At 41.0% G+C, this 16,821-nt stretch overlaps 1 protein-coding gene across 3 annotated transcripts in view; it reads left to right on the top strand.

Annotated features, from left to right (window-relative positions):
- Positions 1-10,984: 10,984 nt before the first annotated feature.
- Positions 10,985-16,821, top strand: part of ADGRF1 (adhesion G protein-coupled receptor F1) — a 34,740-nt gene continuing 28,903 nt past the window's right edge. For all 3 annotated transcript variants that reach the window (XM_070046712.1, XM_030870524.3, XM_070046713.1), the window contains exon 1: positions 10,985-11,186. The gene's annotated coding sequence lies outside the window, so the exon portion shown is untranslated. The remainder of the gene's footprint in view (positions 11,187-16,821) is intronic.

Below are 16,821 nucleotides of genomic sequence, written 5' to 3'. Positions count from 1 at the left end.
TGAAATAAATTAGTGGTACTGCCTCGGCTATTTTCATTCAGAGGCTATTTGCGTCTCCTAGGAAGGGGTAGGTGGCAAAGGAGGCCGGGTGGGTGGCGGAAGTGCTGTGGTGTGTTTGTTGTGGGACAACGGCATGGAAAACCACTTTCATGTGTTGCATGAGTCGGTGGGGGAAGTGCACAGGTGCTGTTACCCCTGGAGAAATTCACTGCCTCCCGTCCCGAACCCCCGCCCCAGAGAGAGGGAGAATCCTCACATGTTCGCCGAAGGACAATTCTCCTTGTTCCTTAGTACAGAAACCTGTTCTGTGAATCATTACACCTCTTTCCCAAAGGCCACCCAAGATGGTCTACCCTCAGCCGAAAGCTTCTTTTCCTTGGATTTTGTTTCTGGACTCTTGTGTGCAAGCCAATACCTGAAAGTGCCCTAATGACTAGAACTTATATGAGTACCTCTGAGTGTATTCCCCATGCCTAAGTGGTCCCTCTGAAAAGACACTGCCCTTGGAGACCTCTTGGGATGTTGGGTCATGGTGAACACAGTAATGATGCTTGGTGAGTAAATCTGAACGGTCCAGATATTGTTTAGCTAGTCAGAGTTGTTGGGGGCAGTTGGACGTAGTGTTGGGCCCGTCATGTGCTGTGTGTCCTCTGATTGAGGTCGTAGGAGTCATCTGTGGGATGAGGGTGGCTAAGGTGATGCAGGTGAAGCGCTGGAAACTTTCCATACCATTGACCAAGGATAGCAGGTTTTGATCTGTTGATGGCTTCTGTGTTATGCCTGTACCTCCTTGATTCTTATCTATTTCTGATGGGTTAACTAGATGGGTCGCAACAAAAGGGTATAATTTTATGATTTTTAAAGAACGTGGTAAAAATTATGTGGAGCCCTGGAAGAGCAGCATGAAAAATCTGGAACTGTAGACTCTGGGCTGGACCGTCTATAGCTAGTTAGCTTGGTGCAACCGTTCATTTTATGTGTCAAGTCAAATGGGACACAGCGTCCCCAGATATTTGGTCAAACATTATCCTGGCTGTGTCGATGAGGGTGTTTTGGGATGGGATTAACATTTGAATCGGTAGACTGAAAAAAGCAGATTGCCCTCCCTAATGTGATGTGTGGCTCTCATCTAATCAACTGAAGACCCGAATAGAACAAAAAGCCTGACCCTCCTGTGAAGAGAGAGAACATCCCCTGCCTGATTGATTGATATGGGACACTGGTGTTTTCCAGACTTGGACTGAAACCTCTGCTCTTCTGGGATCCTGAGACAGCCAGCTTTTAGGCTGGAACTTACTTACACCATTGGCTCTCCTGATTCTTCGGCCTTTGGACTCAGCCCGCAGCTACACATTGGCTCTCCTGGGACTCTGGCTTGTCAACAGCCCATCTTGTACTTCTCAGCCTCATAATCCCATGAGCCAAGTCCTTATAATAAATCTCTTTGGATCTATATAGATGTATACGTATTTCCTATTGGTCCTGTTTCTGTGGAGAACCCTGACGAATTACACTTGGTAAATTATGCATGCTTTTGTCTTGTGTTAGTATCTTCAGGCATTCAATGGGTCACTTAAATTTGCTTTTCTGCATTTAAGTATCTGCACCCCAAACGCTGACCCGCTGCCTAACAGTGAGCTGCTGTATGTGAAGGAACCAAAAAAGGGAATATGGATTTATAAAGATAAATTTAGACCTCCTCCTAAAAGCTTCTAAATTTATATGGATTTTTTTTTAAAGTTTTTGTTACAGAGTTTTGCACATGACAAATTACAAACTAGGTCGCCAGCTTGCAAAGTGTAAGCATGAGACTGTGTCCAATCAATTTATGAATAAAGGCATACAGAATATATGCAAGGAGCACTAAATTGGAGACTATTCTGCATAAGAGTGTGCTTTGAGGTCTAACAATTAAAGTTAAGGCAAATTAAAGGCACTCTTTTAAGAGGGGTTAAAATTACTTCCATGAGATGCTGCCACGTGCTGAAGACAAAATAAGTTCAGCAAAGGGTTAAAAATTTAATATATGATAACACTGTGTTTGTTGGTTTACTAAAATAAGCAGGAAAACCAAAAGTTAGAGCCCCGATCTGTGGAAGATGACATCATAGGGCAAATTGGCTGTCCCACCACGTGGAAGTGAGAGGGGACCCGCAAGTGTGGCATAGCTTAAGGTTTTGATTAAGTTCTTATGATATTGAGGTTATTATTCTGCTTGTTGCTTTTATTGAATGTAAGCAGGTAACAGGCATTGGAAATGTTCATTGTAACGTATAACATTGTTCTCAATTTTTTTAATGCATTAGTGCTCTTTCCCATGCAAAACTGTCAGCTCCTTACATCCTGGGACCTGGTTGATTTCTTATTGTGTCTCTAACAGTATTTAGATATTAGTACTCTGTGCCGGGCTCCATGCATAGAGGGTCTCGGTATATACTTGTTGAATAGAATTGAGTTTATCATCCATTCAAACAGGCATGGAGACACTATAATTCAAAGTAGGATGAGTACAGATGTAAACCAAAGAAGGCATTCCTTGTATTTGTACAGCATTGTTCTTGCACAGAGCACAACTTCCTTGTTATACCTTACAGGCTCAGATATCACGCTAAGAATGTTATATATATTCTGAGTAGTATTCCATTGTACGGCTATATCTGCATTTGTTAGTCCCTGTGCCTATTGATGGAGATTTGAATTGTTGCCAGATCAGCAATTATTACTAAAGCCGCTATGAACATTGCATACAATTCTTTGTGTGGATAGATTATTTTCATTTCCCTTGGGTAAATATCTAGAAGTGTGTTATGAAGCTACAGCAAATAGTGTTGAGCTGGTTCTTGAGTACATACAGACGAATGCCAGGAATGTAAAGTCCATACATGGACACAAAGAAACATGGGAATTTCATATTTAATAAAGGTGGTACTTCAAATCAATAAGGAAAAGATGAATTATTCAATCAACAGCGTTGGAACAAATGGGTAAATAGCTGGAGAAAAAGTTACTAGCTTTAATTGCTTTGGCTGGTTTAGACTATGCATTATAAGAAAAAGACGGCTGTTCTCAAAAAGGAAGAAAAGGACAAAAAAATAAGTCCCCAAACTCCAGGATCTGTCAGACAGAAGATGTAACTAATTCCCATTTCTAACTGGAAAAATATAAAACCGAGATGGCCTTTGAGTGATTAAGGCCAATTACTACTAAGCCTCATGACAAGAAGCAAGTCAAGGGTATGACCATCAAAACCTTTTGCTTAAACATCTGGAATAATTAAGGTGGTTCTAAGTAAATCCTTTCAGTTGGACAAAATTGCTCCGGGAAAATAGACCAAAGGTACGGCTCTCCCACCAAAGCCTGATATGCTCAAGATACCTGCCTGGAAAAGAACTGGGGCATAACGATTGGCACAAAAAGCTAATTGAATAAAATAGATAAAAAGCCAACTACGTTTTTAAGAGAGTTACACTGTCAAGAGAGCCACTAGCTGTGCTAAAAGGGGTTCTAACTTCTTTATCTAAGACCACAAGCTTATTCAGCATATTATTATCTATCAGACAAGTTCTCACAAAAGTTTTACTGCATTACATAGATTGCCTTCAATTTAGTCTCCTGTAACAGTTTCTTTGCTGCCCATTAGCTAGACCAGAAGCAAATGCCATTAATTTTCAAATTGCTCTTATGGAACTTTTTGCCCCACTCTTGGAACTAATTTCTGTATTAGCCAACTAAGTCAATGGTGGTAACAATGGAAAAGAGTGAGTCACTTATAATATACATACAAAATATTTTCCCAAATAATTATTTATATTTGGATGCTCTTTATTGTGGTTTTTTGCCATGAAGAATCCCTCCCACCTGTTTATATAGTCAAATACCGTTTGGTTCTCTTTGTCATTCTGGGTTATCGTTTTACTTTGAAAAGGTTTTGTCATTAAATCAACAAATTAAGGGACATAAGAGCAACAGCTCCTTGTTTTCTTCTAGTATTTTTATAGTTTCATATTTTAACATTTTTAACCCAGATGAAATTGATTCATGGTGGTAACAATTTCAGTTGTTAAAACAAAAAGGGTTTATATTTTGTGCATATAACGTATTTTAAATAAATAGAAGCCATGACACCTATTGATGGACTTTTGTATTGCTTCCAATTTTCACATATCACAAGTAATTCTGCATTGGACATATTTGTACAGATATCATTCTGCACGTGGGCAAGTATATCTGTAGGTTCTCTTTCTAGAAAATAGAATTGCTAGGTTAAAGGATATGTACATTTTAAAATTTGGCATAGACTTATTGATTTATACTCCCACTAGCTATATATGAGACTGCCTATTTCCTCCTACCCGCAACAATAGCATTAACCTTTTTGCTCTTTGCCCCACCTGAGAGATGAAATGTAATATTTCATTAATGTTTTGTTTTTTATTTTTTCAAGTTAGATTAGACTTTTCCTTGCTTTTCATATATTTCAGAAGTCTTTTTACCTCTTTTTTTTTTTTTTTCATATCCCTTTTTCCATTTCTCTCTTTGGTTGTATTAACAATGGTTAAAGAAGACAATTTAGTTGATCCAAACAAGCTTTATTTAACACTTCATGAAGTAGACAGTCTCCATTCGGAAAGGTGCACAATGGGGTAGAAGGCAGGAAGCTTTTATAGGTAAAGAATAAGGAATAAGGAAGAGAAAAAAAAAAACCTATCTGATTGACTGGGGCTGCAGAGTCTACCTTGTTTGGGGTGAAAAAGAACAAGGAAATAAGGGTAGATCCCGGAGCTGGCTTGGTGTTTGGCTAACAGGATAGACTGCATTTCGCGTCAAGTGGAACATTTACGAGGACACAGAAGTCACCCAAGTTTGAGTTTGCCTCTGTGGCACTCCAGGCAGAAGTGGATCCATTTTGGGCCCAGAAAGTTATTTCAACAGACATAACTTTTTCTTATAGATTTATAAGAACTATTTACATAGGCAATAAAAGACTCACTTATGACATACACTGAAAATATTTTTCCAAGTAATTATTTATATTTGGATGCTGTTTTTTGTGGTTTTTGCCGTGAAGAATCCCCTCCCACCTTTTCATATAGTCAAATACCGTTTGGTTCTCTTTGTCATTCTGGGTTATGGTTTCACTTCGGAAAGGTTTTCTCATTAAATCAACAAATGAATGGATATAAGAGCAACAACTCCTTGTTTCCTTCTAGTATCTTTATAGTTCCATATTTTGTTTTAACATGTTTAACCCAGATGAAATTGATTCTGGTGTAAGTTGCGAGGGAGGGATACATATTTGAGGGTGGGTGTTTTTGTAGATGATGATCTGTGAGCTGTGGAACAAGAGTTGTAGCAGATTAATTTTCTAATGAATATATTTTTGTAATTTGGGGTTTTGTACCTCGTTCATGTAAAATCTACCAAAAATTCATTGAACTAATTAAATTCTTTGCTGTGATGAAAGAAAGCAACAGGAACATGGACAGTCTCTGCTCAGCTTCAGTTAAATGTCACCAAGGCAGAAATATGGAAACAGTATTGTCAGACCTGCCCACTTTTCAAAAGAAGCTGAAATCTGGATTTTCATGTGAAATCCCCGGATGTTTAAATGTTAACAACTAATTCAGAGTTTTAAAAACATTGCCTGGGCCAAGCAAACACATCTGTGAGCCAGATGGGGCCCTCAGGGTGCCAGTTTGAGACCTGTGGTTTAGACATGTTTTCCTCTTACCCTCAAAGATTCATTTAAGTGCCTCTTCTAGGGGAAGCCATAGTGTGGTCAGCCTGTATCACAAAGGATTTTAATTGATTGTTGGTGGCCTAGTTTTTCTATTAAACTCAAGCCTTTCTATTAAGTTATAAATTTAGAAATATTTATAGATTTTGAGATCCCCAGGGCCTAGCACAGTATCTTGTACCTAGTAGACATTTAATATGAATGTCTGTTGAATGAATAAGTAGATGAATGAATGAACTCCACTGCAAATAGAATCCCTGCCAAACATTTGGACAAAGTAGCTCAGGTTCTCAGAGGTTACCTCCCCCCAACCCCCCAAGTCCCCCAGTGCACTCATGGCAAGCTGAACATTTGTACCCGATTTTGTTTACAGGTGGCCTCTTCCACGTTGTGAATCTTGGCCACTAGATGTCTCGCTTTGCTTAAAAGACATTCTGGAGCCCTGGGTTCAACTTGTGGTTTGCTACAAAGAAACAATACTTAAGTAAAAAAGAATGCCTTAATCTCAGGCCACATCTTCTACATATGTTTGTCCTCTTGAAGAAGCTGAAGACAGCCACAATATCAAAGAAAAAGTGCCTAGGGATGGAATCAGATTTATTTTGTTCTGGGAGAATTTTTTATCCACAGGAATGCACCCTTGGGGGCACTGAATGACAGTCTGTTGGGTTTTCGCCTCTAATCCAGCAGATTCATGAGTGTTCTCCACAAGTCTTGTTGGTGTTACTTTTCTCTGCTGCTTTCGGCTGGTGGAGAAATGCATCTTCCTGTTAAGGGTCTGGGACTCTAGAACCCGTGTAGTAAAAGCAGAATTCTTGTAAGCTGCATCAGGACCAACTTCCCCCCTGAGGCTGCCCAGATGCTCATCTGACTTCCTGAGCATCACGTGAACACAGGGGATATGCTGGTGTCTGTGGTTGTGTCTTTCATGTGCCCAGTGAGGGTCTGCTGAGCTTGGAAAGGTGGGCTGCTTGGTGCGGTATAATTCTTATTTTCTTCTTCTTCTTCTTATTTTGGCCACACCCACGCAGCCTGCAGAATCTTAGTTCCCTGACCAGGGATCAAACCTGGGCCCTGGCAGTAAAAGCACCTAGTCCTAACCACCGGACTGCCATGGAATTCCCTTTCTTTTTTTAGTGCTCTATAATTCGCGTTTTAAAGACAGGCAGAGTAAGGGGTAAAAAAAAGTTCAATACTTTTATAGCCCATGGCTTTCTCTTCTCAGTGTTACCTCTGGCATTCAAACACAGTACATTCTGAACTGATTAAGGGCAATGGATGGAAGATTGCCCAACCCTGTTAAATGCACCCAGGGCCTTGAATTTAATGATACTTGAAGCTACTTGAATAAAATGGAACTGTGCATTCTATGGGGCTCTGGTGGCTCTCTGACTTATTATGGAAGGTTCAGATGGTAAGAACGCTGTGTCTCATTAGCACCTGAGACATAGCCTTGCCTTTATCTTTTCTTTGGTTATTTTGCAAGTGTTTGACACTTCTCTTTGCATTTCTCATCTGTCTTAGAGAAGCAATGGAGTGTAGGTTCAGAAAACAGACTTTGAAGTCAGCCTGTGTTAGTGTCCTGGCCCACCATTGAGACTACATCACTTTTGATTGTTTTACCATATTTGTAAGACTTACCATATTACTCACTGTAATTTACATTTTACAGTCAACTCTCCCCCTCTTTACTTCTCCTTTCAGTTGTTTTTTGTTTTTGTTTTTTTTTTCGGTACGCAGGCCTCTCACTGTTGTGGCCTCTCCCTTTGCGGAGCACAGGCTTCAGACGCGCAGGCTCAGTGGCCATGGCTCACGGGCCCAGTCGCTCCGCGGCACGTGGGATCTTCCCGGACCGGGGCACGTACCTGCATCCCCCGCATCAGCAGGTGGACCCTCAACCACTGTGCCACCAGGGAAGCCCTCCTTTCAGTTTTTCTTTCTAATTATACCTGAATTTTAAAAATTGCATTTAACCCTTTCACAATTATGGAATAAAGCCACTGGAAACAGTTCAGGACATATCCCTCCCTTGAATCACCATGTCATTCAATGTGGCCCTCTGTGTTTGCAGCCCCTGGATCAGAGCTTCTCAAAGACCAAACGCAAAGGATACCCAGCACTTCCGATGGAAGGACACTCCTCAGAGTGGGTACATGTCCTTCGCAGGTCCACCTGCTGATCAAATTCAGATATTGTCTCAAACCCACTCAGGGGAAGATTGCCGTCACTCAGGGAAAGATTGTTGAGGTCATAAGAGTTAGATGACTAGTTCCAGTAACACGATTCTGTTTGCTATTTCCTTTCTCCTAGGCCTCAGTCTTGTTGCTGTTTATTCCTGTGACTCTTCTCTTTTGCTGGGAAACCAAGCCGTCAGACCAAAACAAACAGATGGAGTTAGGAGGCCTGAAGCTCTTCCTCAGCCCCCGGTCTTTCTTCTTGTTCTTCTTCGGCATTTGCAGGATGCTAGACCCAGACTCGCCAAGGAAGCTCTGTGGTCAAGTTCACCAGAGGAAAAAAATGTCAGGTTGACCAGATGGACCAAAACGCATTGGTTTAGCTACCTTTGTACCCTCAGGTGAACAACTTTGTTTCTGCTTCATAGGTTAGTGGGTGAGATTTGGGGGGCAGAAGGAGCATTGCCATTGCATCAGAGCAGCAACACTTCCTCAGCTCTGCCTTCACAGAAGGTGGCTCTTCTTGGGCTCATAACAAAGACATGTCACAATGCCAGCACAAGGCTCAAAGCATGCTTCTTCCTTTTGGTCTTTGTCCTCTGCAGTGATGGGGGAGCCCCATCCCCGAACCAGGAAATATTGAAAAATTCAGCATCGTGTGTGTTAGCATATTATTAGGAGGAAGCTGGAAGGGGTGATTAAATGGCTTGGTGGTGAGTCATCGGTAACCCTCTTTGTGAAACAACCTGAATACTGGGCATACTATGATCTCCTTCTATAAAATATGGAATTAACTATTAAACACATACATTTATTTGAATTCAGGGTTTCACCAAAATCAATGTACTCATGAAATCACTGATGTTTATTGGTTGCCTAATTTTCTAGTATCTGCTGAATGGTTTTGAACTAATAAGAAACTGTAGGGGTCCCTTTGGTTCTGAGGACTATACACCAGCCCCTAGGAAGCTGGTGGGCTTCATGACAAAAAGAGCTGGAAGTGAATAACAGAGCTGCCGTACGAGCTGCCAGCCCTCACCATGCTGAGCTCCACACTGATCGGCCACTTGGTCTGCTCTTCTGCTGTTTCCTTACCCCTCCCCCTCGCCCACCACCCAATTCCATAGCTACTTTCTCCCTAAGTAATGAATAAATTATTAGTCCATTTTATCGACACATTCCCACTGAGATGTCAGTGACTTGTATGTTCCTACAAGCTCCTGAATTTTCATCCAGACAATAGGAAAAGGGCAGCACTGAACTGAAAATATGGCATCTAATCCTAGGATGTTAGACATTGGATCAACTGAGTAAGAGTATATAGTTCTAGAAGTCCTCGACCCTTCGTATTGAATGGAAATTTGGTCTCCACGTACCATTGGTGGATCCCGAAAACAGGCAGAACCCTGCAGAAAAAGCACATGAGGAGAAAGGAATTAACTTGACTAAATGATGAGATCAGCTTTATTCCACCCAGGCTGGTGGGGGACACAGGAGAGATGGTTGATGCCCTTGAACTATTGGAGGTTGTCTGAATGGCTTTGTTCTCTTGACAGCTCTTCCACTGGACCAGATCCAGACCTGGTCATGAAGAGACAGGATGAGGACCAAGTGGCCCAGATGGTGTTGGAAACAAGAGGATCACATTGAGTTTAGGCCTGATTGGCACTAAAGGTTTTCAAAATGAAAATATAGACCCTAATATATGGGGAATATTGTTCACTCTAAAAAAAAAAAAAAAAAAAAAGAGAGAGAGAGAGAGACTTCTGTTAGGTTTTAGTGCCCCGAAGACCATTTTGTCCTTCCTGAGAAAATGGCTGCTTCCTCTTTTCTGATAATAAGAACAATGTATCTGACTAGCTTCCTCTTTTCATTGCTAGGAAGCTCTGTCCCTAGAGTTACATTTTAAATTTACAAAACACTGTAACTACCTCATAGGTTTTTATTTACATTCTTTTTCTTAGTTGACTCCGTACTCTTTTTTTATTTTATTGGAGTAAAATTGCTTTACAATGTTGTGTTAGTTTCTGCTATACAATGAAGTGAATCAGCTATATGTATACCTATATCCCCTCCCTTTTGGACTTCTCTCTCCCCCCACCATCCCACCCATCTAGGTCGTCACAGAGCACCAAGCTGAGCTCCCTGTGCTATACAGCAGGTTCCCACTAGCTGTCTATTTTACATATGGTAGCGTATTTATGTCAAACCTAATCTCCCAGTTCATCCCACCCTCCCCCCCGCACCATGTCCACATGTCTGTTCTCTATGTCTACGTCACTATTCCTGTGACTCTCCACTCTTATAGTTTCCCCTTTTTATAATTCATGTACATACATATAGTTTATGTATAGAACATTTATGTTTCTTTATTTCTATTCTAATGTAATTTTATGCATTAATATTGTAAGCTGCCTCAAATCATTTGTAAGTTATAGAGCGGTTTAAAGTGTCAACTACCTCAAGTCATTGGTAAATGTGGAGTGTCAGCTTTCAAATCGGATGACTCCTTAGAAAGAAACTTATGAAAGAAGTTAGTAAGGTTTAGCTCGAGGTTTTCTAAGGACAAAGAATATACCGAAAGCATTTGCCCTGGGCGTGGACGCCGTTGCTCTCTTTTGCCCACCCCCATTACATAGTATTCCACCCAGAAGTCCGAGGTGCCTTTGTCTGGGAAAGTAGCAGGTTGATTCTTCAGCCTTGAGTGAGAAAGTGGGAAAAGGAAAAATGATATCTACCTCTCCCCATACCTCCCTGGAAAGACCCACCTCTCCCCAGCTGAAACTTATGCATGAAAGGCTACATTCCTTCTGCTTTATGGGCTATGGCCCTGGGTGTCCAGAGGCTGATGTGAAAGCTTGACAGAGTGGCATCATGTGACACGTGAATCTAGGACAGAAGTATCCTGCATTCCCCTAGAGCATTTTTCTCCCATTTTCCTTCTGTGATTTCTGTGTGCTGGGAGAATCATTAGGTCTTGGACTCTGAGCTCTTTCCTCTTACCAGGCCTGTTAGGGACTTAAGTGGGAGGGAGAGTCAACATAAAGGTATTTCTCTCTTCCTTCTTGAAGGGAGTGTGTTCTGGGCTTGTCTGCCTACTGGGCAGCAACGTACTGCAGGAGTTGCTGGTGAATCAGTGGCCTGTACACCTGCCAGCGAGCCCCTGTGGCTCACATATTACGATTATCTTTCCAAACAGAACAAGAAGTGATTGAGCCACGGTTACACCAGAGGAAGGGCTCCCTGGGGCTGTGATGTGAAGAGAGGAATCACAGGTAAGCCTCAAAGCTGTGATTTGATTCCTTAGAATGTGTCTTACTATCATCCTTATCACCTGTTAATCTGAGATGATTTTTCCCCTCCGCATGAGGAAAACTCTGATTTCAATATCCCATTTCCTAAAGAAGGGTAACTAAAGGAAGAGAGAGTGGAAAAAACAATGAGCAGATACGACAGAGTTCAGCTTCTCGGTAATTATATAAATCGAGATGTTTGGTGAGTCTCAGACTAGAGGTTTGCTGACTCAAAGCACAGCCTTCTCTCTGTCGATTGCAACACGGTGACCCCTATTCTTGGGGGTGTGCCTGGGAAATGGATTGACTGGAATAAAGGGTAATTGTTAAAACGTCAATCTCGCGGCTTCCATGAATCAGTCATAGATTTCCCCTCGCCATCTCTTGAAATAAAAATATTCTTGATAGGATCAAGTTTATTTTCACTTTAAGACGAATTAGTTTAAGCTTTGACCTAATTGGTATATTTCCAGGAAGTGCTTCCCAATTTAACTCCTTCCCTAGACTCTAAAACCTCCACAAACTGACCCTTTTAATCCTTTCCTCTGCTCCCTCCCCCAATAAATATAAAGTGATACACTTGAAAATTAGTCATTTTTCTTTTCCCTTTTTTCTTTTTCATGAAGAATTAATTTATGCAAACCTGATATTCTATGTAATCCATCCAGGCCAGATACTAAATAATGAGAAGTTACCAAAGGAGGTATAGGAAGAAGGTCAGGGTGGAGAAATGTGGAAAAATGATGACTTTGGCATTTCCATGGAGAAATCCATTAAACTAGACCTGATAATAACACACATAGGCTGGAAATTACAGAGACAAGAGAGGTAACAAAAACAGATAAAAGTACATTCTATAATTTATCAGAGTATTAGCACAAGCCTTTTGTTATGTTCTTAATAAAACCACTATTAATTATTCAACCATAACCCAAATTTAAAAGGATTGTATATTATGTAGCCACATATAGTACTTTATTCAACCATTAACAAGTAACATCATCTTGAGCAAATTATTTAGCTTTCCTTATTCTGGTCACTTGATTTGCAAAATGATAGCCATGAGCATGAAGTGTTAAAATGAGAGCCTGGGGCTTCCCTGGTGGCGCAGTGGTTGAGAGTCCCCCTGCCGATGCAGGGGACGCGGGTTCGTGCCCCGGTCCGGGAAGATCCCACATGCCACGGAGCGGCTGGGCCCGTGAGCCATGGCCGCTGAGCCTGCACGTCTGGAGTCTGTGCTCCGCAGCGGGAGAGGCCACAACAGTGAGAGGCCCGCGCACCGCAAAAAAAAAAAAAAAAGAGAGAGCCTGTCTGTGTTGAGTCTTAGAAACTTGACTTTCAAACACTCCTATTCTGTGCATGACCACAAGTTGACTGAAATTGTTGCCGACAGGCCTCAAAGGTACATATGTCTTGCTTCTCTAAAAAGACAGTGTATTTCTTTATTCCTTTTTAAAAGCAAGGACAGGGTTCCCATCACAGGGTTTATCTCTTGTGGTGCTGAGGGTTAGGCGAGCACAATACTTTGGCATCCATGTGCCCTCTGGTGTCATTCATTCCACAATTAAAGGGATACAAATATCCTCCTAGAAAAAGTAAATGAACACATTCAATCAAACTAGGGTGTCAGTGACATTTTTTAGCAGCTTGGCTGGGAGCAATTGTGAACTGGATGAAGCAAGAGGATACTGGGTACGGAAGGACACGAGCAGTGGCAGCAGTGTGTCGCCAGGGTGAACGACCCAGAAAGTAGAGGGATGGCATCCCTAGGACAATGTCACTGAATTCACAGTTTTGCTTACAGCCGCTCCTTAAGAAACCACGTTCTACCCAATCTAAACGTATGTCTCTGCCACTTTCAAAATGGTCTGCCTTGTTCTCTTTCTAAAGGTCTTTGGCAGGGAATACCCATAGCTACATAGAGTGTGTTTGAGCAGAGATGTGCTCACAGGATGTCAAGGTCTCCATAGTTCTGGACTGGATACACGGTCTTGATAGCTATGAAAATAATCTTAGAAACCTGGAGGGATGGTGCAAAAGATCTAGAACATCATCCTCTCTCCCATGCCCAGCTGGTTCTAGCCTTGCTGAATTCCACCACTGTAGTACACAGAACTGGGCGGGGAGGCAGGTGGGGTGGGGGTGGGGGGTGGCTTCTTACCCCGCCCCGCCCCAGCAAGCCACAGATAATCTCATCAAGGCTCCAGTTCAACGGCAGATGAAAACCTGGGCTCTGGCATGTTGAGGCCAAAAATCCATAAGAATTAATAAGTGTGAAAGTGCCCTGGCATTTCCTAGAATTATAGTAAATTTCCCATGCACAGTCAGTTGAATGAATAAAATGCAGAGGTGAACAGCCATGAGGTATGTAGCCCTAAAATGTGCAAAATATAGTTAAATCTTGTTGATGAAGGTCATCTGGTCTTCATCGTGTCTCTGGGTCCTCAGTGAGAATGTCAGTCTTTGATCCCCAGAGGCTCACAAACCATGGAAACTCTAGTGTTTTGTTTTGTTTTGTTTTAAAGAAAGTCTTTTAAACTAAAGACTTTAAGTAAAGTCTTGAAGATAATTTCCTTATCACTTGCTTCTTTCTTATAAGACAAAATTTTTAAAAACCTGATCATAAGAATTCCTTTATTATTAGGGATAAGCAGGCATTTACTCTAAGTTTGTGGTGTTAGGACAGCTTTGTCACAACAGAACAGATTCACACCTGCAAAGTTTTGGGTAAAGAGGTTTTGTATTAAGCAGATTATATTTTCCATGACGACTTTTCACACTTGTGTTTGTACGTTAGCCTAATTTTGCTTAAAGACATTCCTGTGTTTAATCTCTTAAGAGAATCAGGCTAATTATTTCTAAGAGAACAACGTATTTCTTAGGCATATAACACTCTTCTACATTGTCAACAAAGATGCCAATTAAGCAAGTAACTAGCAAAAGAAAAGACACAGATAGCATAGAATTTAAAAAATATTTAGGTTAGAATTTTATTATATGACCATGTGCACCTTTAACATTGATAAAGAATTTTACAGGTGGTCTTGATAAAGAATGGTTTAGTCAAGAAATGTAGTTAGCATAACTGGTTATGCATTTGGAGGAAAATGAAAGTAAACCCCTATTTTATACCGAAACCTAAAATAACTCCAGAAGGACTGAGAATTTTAAAGTATATAACAAATGAACTAACTCACTGAAAGAAGCGCTGGCAGATACTATAGGAGGATATGTTTGCCATCTTTTTATAGAAAAAAAATTCTTAGCATGACCCCAATTTAAAATCCATAATGGAAAGGATTGACAGAGACATTCATTGATGAATGTCTTAAACTTTTGTGCCGAACAGGACAACGTAAAAAGTTAAAGACCAAAGACAAATGATGAGCGCCTATCTATAACACGAGTGACAAAGAGCTGATATCCATGCTATGATCAGCTCCTAGAAGCAGTTCTTAAGAAATAGGTGAACATTCCAATAGAAACACTTTGGACAAGGACTTAAATAATCAAGCCAGAAAAAAATATATATAAATGACCAATAAACATCTGAAAAATGCTTAATTTTATTAATAATCAAAGGCATAAAAATTAAAGCAATTAGATAAATATTTGCCTATCAGTTTGGCAAATATCATAAAGATGTTGGGGCCAGTGTGATGAAACAGGCATTTCTACACCTTACCAGGGACTGTAAATGGGTACAAATTAGGAGGGCCATTTGGCCATGTCTATCAAAACTCAAAATGTAATAACCTGGAATTAAAGATGCACAAGAAGAAGGTTAACAGAAGGAACATTTGAGGCAGATTATAGGAGCCTAAATAACAAATTTGCCATGATAACGTGTTAGATTTTCATCTGCACATAACGTGAAGCCCAGAAGGTTTTTGAATGTGGATTGGCATGACATTTGCAGGATAGGTAGAATGCCGGGCAACTGGCTTTATTTCTAGAAAAATCATTTGGGGAATATCATTGGAAAATGTGCTTTTACTTATTAGGAAATTATGATGAAAACACTGTTCATATGCTTAGGGAAGCTCAAAGAATGAGTGTTTTTTGGTAGATTTGAAACAATTGAGGTTTAGCAGTGTGAGCACTGAATGAAAAGTCAGATATTGTTTCACTCTTATTGAAAAATAGATTACGCAAGAACAGTTTGGAACATCTTTAATCTGACCTTTCACCCATGAAGGCCCCACCAAGCCCGTTCTGTAGGTTCTTTCCAGTAGGCCTGATGAATTGTGTTTTCTCCCTTGAAGAGCTGAGTTTCTTTGGACACTGGTGACACTCACATTGTTAGGAGGATAGCTTTGAAACATATATTCTTCTTTTTCCTGAATAAAGAAAGCTGAATTGTCAGGAACTCGGATGGGGATCATGTTAATAATTGTGACTAAGCAACAAAACGAACTGGGCCCAGAGTCCGAGAGAAATAACAGGTCCTTTGGGGAGAGAAACTTAAGGAAATAGTCAATACATTCTTTCTATTTAGAATTTAGGTTTACCCTTCTCATTTTACACAAGTGTAAAACCCAAGTAATTCCCACTTAATTGCCAAATAATCAAAGCAGTACATATGAAAGTATTTTGTAAATTAGAAAGAATTATCCTATTTCTTCTTATGTAAATATCCCCACCCTTGAGTGCGGTTCTGGTACATTTTTCAAGCAAAAAGTCCAAGAGGAAGGTCAAATTCTCTGGGCTTGTCAGTAAGCAAATTCGAGTGGGGAAGATGGGAAACAATGACCTGGGGATTCCAGGAAGGCTGGGTCCCCAGTTGCTAAGCTGAAGTCTTGACTGAAGAAAGAGCTTGGCACCTTTCCTGGAATGCCATTAATCATGCTTTAAGGGCTTGGTGGTAACTTGTGTTCTACTGAACCATGAGTGACAGGAGCAAATCCTCAGTTACAGGGGGTTGGAATAGAGCCAACCCTTGAGGCTGCAGTCAGGCTTTTTACGACAGAATTGAGCTAGACTTGTCTGTGAGTGATAAACTCAACCAGTACACCCAAAGCAGTATTGGGTGATGAGCTAAGAACGACCAGTCATTCTGTATCTCTTCTAAGAAACAAAGCAGAGGTAAATGAATTTAAAAAAACCAGAATCCTTGTGAGGAGGGAGCAGACAGCTGAGCTAGGCTGACAGCACCAGCAACAGGAGAAATGCTCTCTAGCTGAAGTTCCAATTCGCGGCAAAGGACAGAAGGCCTCGTCAGAAATGTATCTCAATTTTTGGATGGAAAAGAATCAGATAAGAGGCATGGCCACAAACTGGACTCTGAAGGGAGATCCATTCAGTGAAACATCAGAGAGTTTAAATAGGGAACAGAGAGACCCCAGCAACCCAGCAGTTGTTTTCAAAAGTAGGTCTGATCATGGCTCTTGGAGTTTCCCCAAGTGGGTGGCACGAACACCCTGCCTGGGAAATTGGAGGCGCTCAATACACAAGGCTCTCGATACACAAGTGATTGGACAAATCAAAGTTTAACAGATTGGTAAAGTGTTGCAAGGAAAGGGACAACTTAGCTAAATAATTCCTTTTGTCTCTTCCAGCCTTCCAACTCCGTAGTTCTTAAAAAACCTACCGCTATTCTCAACTGAAGGGCTTAATT

The sequence above is a fragment of the Globicephala melas genome, chromosome 11, assembly GCF_963455315.2.
Source record: "Globicephala melas chromosome 11, mGloMel1.2, whole genome shotgun sequence".
NCBI lineage: Eukaryota > Metazoa > Chordata > Mammalia > Artiodactyla > Delphinidae > Globicephala > Globicephala melas.
This window is presented reverse-complemented; position numbering and strand designations above follow the sequence as displayed.